Source organism: Priapulus caudatus, unplaced genomic scaffold, assembly GCF_000485595.1.
Source record: "Priapulus caudatus unplaced genomic scaffold, Priapulus_caudatus-5.0.1 Scaffold217, whole genome shotgun sequence".
Classification (NCBI taxonomy): domain Eukaryota; kingdom Metazoa; phylum Priapulida; class Priapulimorpha; order Priapulimorphida; family Priapulidae; genus Priapulus; species Priapulus caudatus.
This window is the reverse complement of record NW_014577278.1, coordinates 61,936-72,250: the sequence shown is the minus strand read 5'-3', so window position 1 is coordinate 72,250 and position 10,315 is coordinate 61,936. Positions and strand designations below refer to the sequence as shown.

At 45.7% G+C, this 10,315-nt stretch overlaps 1 protein-coding gene across 1 annotated transcript in view; it reads left to right on the top strand.

Moving 5' to 3' along the window:
• Positions 1–10,315, top strand: part of LOC106807469 (ankyrin-2-like) — a 136,454-nt gene that overhangs the window by 92,819 nt on the left and 33,320 nt on the right. The window lies entirely within an intron of this gene.

Below are 10,315 nucleotides of genomic sequence, written 5' to 3'. Positions count from 1 at the left end.
TGTACTTCATAACCCTCTTAGGAGACTCTGCCCTCTGTTCATCTTCAGGTAGTACTACAGGAGTCCTATCTCTCTCTATATAGGATTCCTCACTTCCTTCACTGTCTATTTCTCCTCTATCAACTACCTCTGCTTTGCATGATGATTCAATCTCTGGATCTAGATCACCTTTCTCAAGCAATTGATCTTCTACTGACTTTTCCCAGAATCCATCTGTTGCCTCCTTGCCATCTTCCAGCACGTGCATGGCGTCCTGCTCTGACTTTATTTTCTCTTGCTCTGGCGATTCTAATTTCTGAAATACATCGGGACTACCTTCCTATTCTCATCACCACCAGCATCTGCACTAACATGTTTGTGCACTATCTCTTTCTTCCACTTTCTGGCTACTTATAACGACAAGTTTTTCTTTGATGTTGGTTCAATTTCAGGCTTCTGTTATCCCCTTTGTCAGAGTAACTGCCCTCAACAGATTGTTAAAAACCACAGATCATGCAATTTCAGGTTCCTCGTGTGCTAACTACCTTAGCTTCACTACTTATCCTTTACCACTTCTGGTGCTCAGGCGACTCATTTATGGTTGGTTTGTAATGATTCTACCCTCTTTCCTCTACAAGATGCTACAGCCTCCTTCTCCGGATTTACGTCTCCTTGTTTACAGGTGTTACATCCTCCACGGGGAGATTTTGCTCTTTGTTTCTCTTCAGGAACCTGTTTTGGAGGAGATTCCATACCTCCTGACGTGCTTCGGTACTTACAACATCTTTTCAGGCCTTTCTATCCTCTCTTCCTCTTCAGCTACCACAGCGCGCCATTTCAGGAGATTCTGCCCTTTCGTCCTTCTTCAGGTCTACAACCCCCTCTCAGAAGATTTCCACCCCTCTCTTCTTCTTGTAGCTCTGCTACTCTCTCCTCAAGAGATTCTGGTCTGCCTCCTGTTCAAGGTACTATACTTCCCTTGTCGAAGATTCTGCAAGTCTCTTTACCGTCAGCCTTTAGAACCTGTCAGGAAATTCTGCCCTCTCCTTCTCTTTATGTACTACATCCTTCCTCACCCGGTGATTTTACCCACTCCTCTTCTTTAGTGTACAGCCTCCTTCTTCATGAGATATCTACCCCTTTCTTCCTTTTAGCGGTAGACAGCCTCCTTCTTATGAGATTCTGCCCTCTCTTCTCTACAGGTACTACAGTCTCTTTCTCAGGAGATTCTGGTCTCCTCTTGTTCAGGCTAGTACAATCTCCTTCTCAGGAGATTCAACAACTTCTCCTCTTCAGGTACTAGAAGCTTCTCAGGAGATTCGGCTCTTCTCTTCATAAGGTACGTACAGCCTCCTTCCTCGGGAATCTGCTCTCCTTTCATCTACAGGCATCATGTATATTCCTTCACAGGAGAGTCTACTGCCTGCTCAGTCTCCGCGAGACTGGAATCTCATCAATGCGATGTTGTGTGATCACTTTGAAACACAGGTGTGACAGTTAATTCTGTCAGGGATAACTCACTCTCCTTGGCTGTTGAGATGTTCTGTTGCTTTCATCTTGCTTCAGGTACTACAGCCCTTCTCAGGGATTCTGCCCTTTCCTCCTCTTCCGCTACTACAACCTCCTCTCAGGGGTTTTACCACTCTTCCTCTACAGGTATTACAGTTCTCTTTCTCGGGAGATTCTGCGTCTCTCTTCTTGTTCAGCTAGTACAATCTCCTTCTCAGGAGATTCAACCAACTCTCCTCTTTCAGTACTCAGAACCTTTCTCAGGAATGCTGCCCTCTCGTTCCTCAAACAGGTATTTCAGCCTCGTCTCAGGAGATTCTTCTGCCCTCCTTCATAAGGTACTACAGCTCCTCTCGGAATTCCTGCTCTCTTTCATCTAAGGCATAGTATATTCCTTTCACAGGAAGGAAAGTCTACTGTCTGCTCGTCTCCGGAGATGTAATCTCATCAATGGATGGTTGTAGTGATCATCTTTGAACCCACAGTGTTGAAAGTAATTCTGTTCAGGGGTAACTTGGCGTTCCTGTGCTTCATCTGTTCAGGTACTACAGCCACCTTCTCAGGAGTCTGCCCTTTCCTCTCTTCAAGCTACTACAACCTCCTTCTCAGGGGGTTCTACCAACTCTTCCTCTTTAGGTACTACAGCCTCCTTCTCGGCAGATTTTGCCCTTTCCTCCTCTTCGGGGTACTACAGCCTCCTCAGGAGACGCTGCCCTCTCTTCTTGTTCAGGTACTACAACCCCCTCAGGAGATTTCCACATCTCTTTCCCTTCGGGTACTACAGACCCCTTAGCGAGACTCTGCCCTCCTGTTCCTCTTCGGTGAGTACTACAGTTGTCCTTATCTCTCTCATATATAAGATTCCTCACTTCCTTTCACTGTCATTTTCTGCCTCTGATCAACTACTCTTGCTTTGCACGATGATTCAATACTCTGGATCTAGATCACTTTCTCAAGCAATTGATCTGATCTACTGACTTTTGACTTCCGAAGTCCATCTTTGCCTCCTTGCCATCTGTTACCACGTGCATGGGTCCTGGCTCTGACTTTATGTCTTCTCTTTGCTCTTGGAGATTTCTTCAGATTATCTGAAATACATCGGGCGACTACCTCCTTACCTCCATCACCACCCAGCATCTTGCACTACATTTTTTGTCACTGATCGTCTTTCCTCACTTTCTGGCTTACTTATAACGACAGTCTTCTTTTGCATGTTGTTGTTCAATTTAGGTTCTTTATCTCGTTGTCAAGTTAATGACCCTCAACAGATTTTAAGCCACAGAGCATTGCCAATTTCAGCGTTTTCTCGTGTGCTAACTCCTTTAGCTTCACCTACTATCCTTTACCACTTCTTGCTTTTCATTGGCGACTCATTTTATGCGTTTTGTTTGTTGAATGATTCTGTTGGTACATGTTCTGACGAATATATATTAAATGGCAAATCTATCAAGCAAGATTCGTTCCATCGGCCTGCTTTTTGTTTTTGGTGATTCAGCTCAGTGTTAGTACTCAAATTTAACGGACGACCTTTTTCCTCGCCGGGAATTCTGTTTTATAAGTTCCGACATTTTAAAAACATCTTTCAGCCTTTCTCAGGCTCGATTTTTTTGCGTTTGAATCCATGTTACAGTTTAAAGAGGTTTCGCTTCAAAAGATTTTTTGACATGTCTGCTATTGGGGCTTTTGCAACGGTATTCTCACAGGCACAGCAGCTGCCTGATCAGGAACTCTTGCTATTCCTTTTCCTTAGTCTACCACAGGCTTTTCATCAGGAGATTTTCTTTCTGGGTTTTTTTCTTCCGCTCGTGCCAGCCTCTTTTTTCGATTAGGAAGATTCGACGCCTCTCTTCCTTTGCTTTTCAAGTAGCTACTTACCTGCTGAGGCGAAGATTTTGCTCTCTTTCCTTCCTGCTTCAGCCAACTACAACCCCTTATGCAGGAGACTCTTGCTCTTCTTTTCTTTCCTCTTCACGGATTCGCAACGTCCTTCTCAGAGATTCTGTTTCTCCCGCGCTTCCGCGCAGCAGCGCGCCCTACGTGCTGTTTCAGGAAACTATCTTGAAATTCTGCGCCATTGCTGGTACTTTCAGACACACTCCTTTCCAGAGACTCTCCCTGCGGTATGCCTGGTTTGCGAGTTTTAGGAGTTCTTCATCAACATTTATCTGTACATGGGTTGCATTCCACGCTCTTTATAAACTAATGTTGATGACGTCTCTCTTCTACAACTACGTACATGTTCCTCATGAATGAAGGACGCGCGATGTTTAACATGTGTTACTTCTTGCTACGGAGCGTCTTTAGGTTGGAGTCCTCTCTGTTAATCTTCAAAAGATTATCTTCGTTCTTCAGCTTTTGCATACGGGTTCGTCGTGGGGCAACACCCAGGAGGGATGTTAAAAGGTTTCATCCCGTTCTTTTTGCTACAGCTTGCAGCCCCCTTTTCTCTGGAGATCAGTTTCGTTTCCTCTGCTTACAGGCGCAGGTTCAGAACGCCTTTTCTCTGGGGATTGTTCAGTACTTTCCTCTTGTTTTACAGGCTTGCAGCCCCCTTTTTTCTTGGGAGATTTTCAGTTCTTTCTTTTCTGTTAGACAGCAGTTTCAACCTCCTTTCATTCTGGATATTCAGGTATTTCTTTTCTGTTACAGGCAGTTTGCGCGAGACCTCCTTTTCTCGTTTGGAATTCAGGTCTGCTTTTTGTTACAGCAGTTTTCAGCTCCTCGCGGAGATTCGAGTTCTTGTTCCTTTTGTTACAGGCAGTCAACATTCCTTTCCTTCTTACAGGATTCAGGTTATTTCCTGCTGTTACCAGTGCAGTTTTCAACTCCTCTCACAGATTGCAGGTATTTCTTTTCGTGCTACAGGGCCAGGGTTCGAACGCTCCTTTCTTCTGGTGCATTTCAGGTAGTCTTCTGTTTTACAGGCCAGGTTGGGCGACGTCCCCCGCCCTCCCCGCCCCTTCCCATCCTTGGGAATCTCATTCTTTCTTTTCCTGCCCCCTTCTTTTTTTTTTTAAGGAGATTTTCTCCAGAGAAGGAGAGGTCGCACTGCCTGTTAACAGAGAAATACGCTGAATCACCATGAGAAGGGGAGGTGAACTGCCCATGTAACAGAAGAAATACCTGAATCTGTAGAGAAGGAGCGTTGAACTGCCTGTAACAGAGGAAATTACCTTGAGTCTTGTAGGAGAAGGATGTTGAACTGCCTGTAACAAGGAAAAGAACTAGAAACTGAATCTCCGAGGGCTGAACTGCCTGTAACAAAAGAAAGACCTGAATCTTCCAGAGAAGAGGTCGAACTGCCTGTACAGAGAACAATACCGTTTTCTTTTTACTTGTCAGTATTTTTTGAATATATGTTTCCTTTTGTACTGTTAATCTTTCATGTGAATTTGCATGTATATTCCAGAGAAGGAGGTTGAACTGCCTGTAACAGAGGAAAGAACTGAATCTCCAGAAAAGGGGGCTGCAGAGCCTGTAACAGAGGAAAGAACTGAATCTCCAGAGAAGGCGGTTGAACTGCCTGTAACAGAGGAAAGAACTGAATCTCCAGAGAAGGGGGCTGCAGAGCCTGTAGCAAAAGAACGGGATGAACCTTTACATCCCTCTGTGTTGCCCCAAGACGACCCCGTATCACTGGAAGAACGAGAATCTTTTGGAGAATTAACAGAAGAGGAATCCACTAAGACGCTCCGTAGAGAAGTAACACATGTTAAACATCGCGTCTTCATTCATGAGGAACATGTACGTAAAGTTGTAGAAGAAGAGACGTATTCAACCATTAGTTATAAGAGCGTGGGAATGCAACCATGTACAGATAATGTTGATGAAGAACTCCTACTCCAACCAGGCATCGAGGGAGACGTCTCTGGAAAGGAGTGTGTACCTGAAGTACCAGCAAGTGGCGAGATTTCAGAAGTTCCTGAAACAGCAGCTGTAGGGCGTGTGCGGGGAAGAGAGAACAGAATCTCCTGAGAAGGAGGTTGCGATACGTGAAGAGGAAGAGAGAGCAGAGTCTCCTGATAAGGGTGCTGTAGTTGCTGAAGAGGAGGAGAGATGCAAAAATCGCCTCAGCAGGATATGTAGTACTGAGTAGGCAGAGAGGGTCGAATCTCCTACGAAGGAGGCTGGCAGCTAGCGGAACTGAAAAACACAGGAGAAAAATCTCCTGATGAACGCTGTGGTATAACTAGGAAAAGGAATAGCAGGTTTCGCTGATCAGGGCAGCTGCGTGCTGCCTGTGGGATGTACGCGTGGTCACCCATAGCAGACGATGTGGCGCAAAATCTTTTGAGGCGACCTCTTTACCCATGTACATGTATTTCAACGAAAATTCGAGCTGAGAAAGCCTGACAGCATGTTTTATGTCGAGGCAACTTAAAACAGAATCCGGAGGAAAAGGGTGTCCGTTAATTTGCAGTACTACACTGATGCTGAATCACCACATCAAAGACCCAGCCGAATTGGAACGAATCTTGCCTGAAGTTTGCCATTAGATATAATTTTCGTCAGAACAATGTACCAACAGAATCATTACAAACAACCATAATATGAGTCAGCGATGAGCAAAGAAGTGCGTAAAGGATAGTAGTGAAGCTAAGGAGTTAGCACACGGAGAAACCTTAAATTTGGCAATGATCTGGTCGGTTAAAATCTGTTGAGGCGTCAGTTACTTGAACAAAGGAGATTAAAGAACCTGCAAATTGAACCAAAGCAGCCCAAGAAGAAACTTGTCGTTATAGTAAGCAGAAAGGTGAGGCAAAGAGATAGTGACAAAAATGTTAGTGCAGATTTCTGTGGTGATGGAGTAAGCGAAGGTAGTCCCGAGTATATCAGGAAAATGTTAGAATCGCCAGGCAAGAGAAAAAAAGTCAGAGCAGGACGCCATGCACGTGCTAGAAGATGGCAAGGAGGCAACAGATGGATTCTGGAAAAGTCAGTAGAAGATCAATTGCTTGAGAAAGGTGATCTAGATCCAGAGATTTGAATCAATTCGTGCAAAGCAGAGGTAGTTGATAGAGGAGAAATAGACAGTGAAGGAAGTGAGGAATCTTATATAGAGAGAGATAGGACAACTGTAGTACTACCTGAAGAGGAACAGAGGGCAGAGTCTCCTAAGGGGTCTGTAGTACCCGAAGGGAAAGAGAATGTGGAATCTCCTGAGGGGGTTGTAGTACCTGAACAAGAAGACGAGTGGACAGCGTCTCCTGAGGAGGCTGTAGTACCCGAAAGAGAGGAAAGGGCAACAATCTGACGAGAAGGGGAGGCTGTAGTACCTAAAGATGGCAAGATCTGGTGTAGAACCCCCTGAGAAGGAGGTTGTAGTAGCTGAAGGGAGGAAAGGGCCAGAATCTCCTGAGAAGGTGGCTGTAGTACCTGAACAAGATGAAAGCACAGGACCACAAGTTACCCCTGACAGAATTACTTTCACACCTGTGGTTCAAGTGATCACACAACCATCCCATTGCATGAGATTCAGTCTCGCGGAGACGAAGCAGACAGCTAGACCTCCTGCTGAAGGAATATTACTATGCCTGTAGATGAAAGGAGAGCAGGATCTCCCGAGGAGGAGGCTGTTAAGTTACCTTATGAAGACGAGGCAGACAGAATCTTCTGAGAAGGCAGTGCTGAAACTACCTGTTGAGGAAGAGAGGGCAGAATCTCTGAGAAGGTCTATGTACACTGAAGAGGAGGAAGTGGTTGGAATGCTCCTGAGAAGGAATTGACTAGCTGAAAAAGAAGAGAGAGCCAGAATCTCCCGAGAAAGATGGACTGTCAATACTGTAGAGGAAGAGTTTGGTAGAACCCCCTGAAGGAGGTTGTAAGTAGCGGAAGAGGAGGAAGGGCAGAGATCTCCTGAGAAAGGGGCTGTAGCTACCTGAACAAGATGAAAGCACAGAATCTCCCAGCAAGGAGCAGTGAAGTTATCCCTGACAGAAATTACTGTCACCATACCTGATGTTTCAAGTGATCACACAACCATCCATGATGAGATTCCAGTTCGGAGGGACGAGCAGCCATGTTAGACTTCTCCTTGTGACAGGAATATACTATGCCTGTTAGATGAAAGGGAGAGCAGGATTTCCGAGGAGAGGCTGTAGTACTTATGAAGAGCAGAGCAGATCTCCTGAGAAGCTGTCTAGTACCTGAAGAGGAGAAGTTGATGGCTTGAATCTCCTGAGAAGAAGATTGTTACTAGCGTGAACAAGAAGACAGAGACACAGAATCTCCTGAGAAAGATGACTGTTCAGTACTGCTTAGGGAAGAGAGGCATGAATCTCATAAGAAGGCCCAGGGCTGTCGTACCTAAAGAGGAAGAAGGGGTAGAATCTCATGAGAGCGAGGCTGTACCACCTAAGAGAGGAGTGGGTAGATCACCGGTGAGGAAGCGATGTAGTACATAAAAGAGAAGGAGACGGCAGAATTTCCTGACGAGGTTCTAAAAGGCGACGGGTAAAGAGACTGCAGAATCTTCGACAAGGAAGCCTATAGTACCGAACAGGAGGCGAGGACCAGAATCTCTTGGAGGAGAGAGTGCAGCTAAAGAAGAGAGAGGGTGGACATCTTCTGAGAAGGGGGTTGTAGTACCTGAAGAGGGAAGGGCAGAATCTCCTGAAATGGCAGGGACACGTCTGTGGTAGCTGAAGAGGAAGAGAGGATAAAAGGCCTGAGAAAGGATGTTTGTAATACCGGAAGTCGCAGGGAGTATGGAAATCTCCTCCAAAAACAGGTTCCTGAGAGAAACAAAGAGCAAAATCTCCAGATGGAGGATGCTAAACCGGCTAGAACAAGGAGAAGATAGAATCATTCCGGAGAAGGAGGCTGTAGATCTGTAGAGAAAATGAGGGTAGAATCAATGACAAACAACCATAAATTGAGTCGCGCTGAGCAAGAAGGTGGTAAAAGGATAGTAGTGGAAGCTAAAGGAATCGTTAGCACACGAAGGAAACCTGAAAATTGCAATAGAATCCTGTGGTTAAATCTGTTGAGGGTACACAGTTTATTGACCAAAGGGCGATAAAAGAACCTGAAAATTGAACCAACAATGCAAAGAAGAACTTGTCGTATTAAGTAAGCCAGAAAGATGAAGAAAGCAGATAGTGACAAAAAATTTATGCAAGATGCTCGGTGGTATGAGATAGGAAGGTAGTCCCCCGATGTACTTCAGAAATTAGAATCGCCAGAGGCAAAGAGAAAATAAAGTTCAGAGCAGGGACGTCCATGCACGCTGCTGGAAGATGGCAAGAGGCACAGAGGAGTCTGGGGAAAAGTAGTAGAAGATTCAAGTTGCCTTGAGGAAAGGGGTGATCTAGATCCAGAGATTGAATCATCATGCCCAACAGCCAGAGGTAGTTGCATAGAGGGATGAAATAGACAGTGAAAGGAAGTGAGGGAATCCTATATAGAGAGAGATAGGACTCCTGTAGTACTACCTGAAGATGAACAGAGGGCAGAGTCTCCTAAGAGGGTTATAGTACCCGAAGGGAAAGAGAAGGTGGAATCTCCTGAGGGGGTTGTAGTACCTGAACAAGAAAGAGAGGCAGCATCCCCTGAGGAGGCTGTAGTATCCGAAGAGGAGGAAAGGGCGAAATCTGCCGAGAAGGAGGCTGTAGTACTAAAGAGGAAGAGTTGGTAGAACCCCTGAGAAGGAGGTTTGTAGTCGCTGAGAGGAGGAAAGGGCAGAAATCTCTGAGAAGGTGGCTGTAGTACCTGAACAGGATGAAAGCACAGAATCTCCCAGCAAGGAGAGTGAAGTTACCCCTGACGGAATTACTGTCACACCTGTGGTTCAAGTGGTCACACAACCATCTATTGATGAGATTTCAGTCTCCGGAGACGAGCAGACAGTAGACTCTCCTGTGAAGGAATATACTATGCCTGTAGATGAAAGGAGAGCAGGACCTCCCGAGGAGGAGGCTGTAGTACCTTATGAAGAGAGGGCAGTATCTCCTGAGAAGGAGGCTGAAATTCCTGTTGAGGAAGAGAGGGCAGAATCTCCTAAGAAGGTTCTAGTATCTGAAGAGGAGAAGTTGGTCGAATCTCCTGAGAAGGAGGTTGTAGTAGCTGAACAAGAAGAGAGACCAGAATCTCCTGAGAAAGCGACTGTAGCACCTGTAGAGGAAGAGAGGGCAGTATCTCATGAGAAGGAGGCTGTCGTACCTAAAGAGGAAGAAGGGGTAGAATCTCATGAGAAGGAGGCTGTACCACCTAAAGAGGAGGAGTGGGTAGAATCACCGGTGAGGAAGGTTGTAGTACATAAAGAGAAGGCGAGGGCAGAATCTCCTGAGAAGAAGGTTGTAGTACCTGAAGAGGAGGACAGGGCTGAATCTTCTGACGAGGCTCTAAAGGCTGAAGGTAAAGAGAGTGCAGAATCTTCGACAAGGGAAGCTATAGTACCTGAACAGGAGGCGAGACCAGAATCTCCTGAGGAGACAGTAGTAGCTAAAGAAGAAGAGAGGGAGAAATCTGCTGAGAAGGGGGTTGTAGTACCTGAAGAGGGACGACGGGCAGAATCTCCTGAAATGGCGGCTGTGGTAGCTGAAGAGGAAGAGAGAATAGAAAGTCCTGAGAAGGATGTTGTAATACCTGAAGTCGCAGGGAGTATGGAATCTCCTGCGAAACAGGTTCCTGAAGAGAAACCAAGAGCAAAATCTCCCCAGATGGAGGATGTAGCACCTGTAGAACAAGAGAGAGTAGAATCTCCGGAGAAGGAGGCTGTAGCATCTGTAGAGGAAAAGAGGGTAGAATCATTACAAACAACCATAAATGAGTCGCCTGAGCAAGAAGTGGTAAAGGATAGTAGTGAAGCTAAGGAGTTAGCCCACGA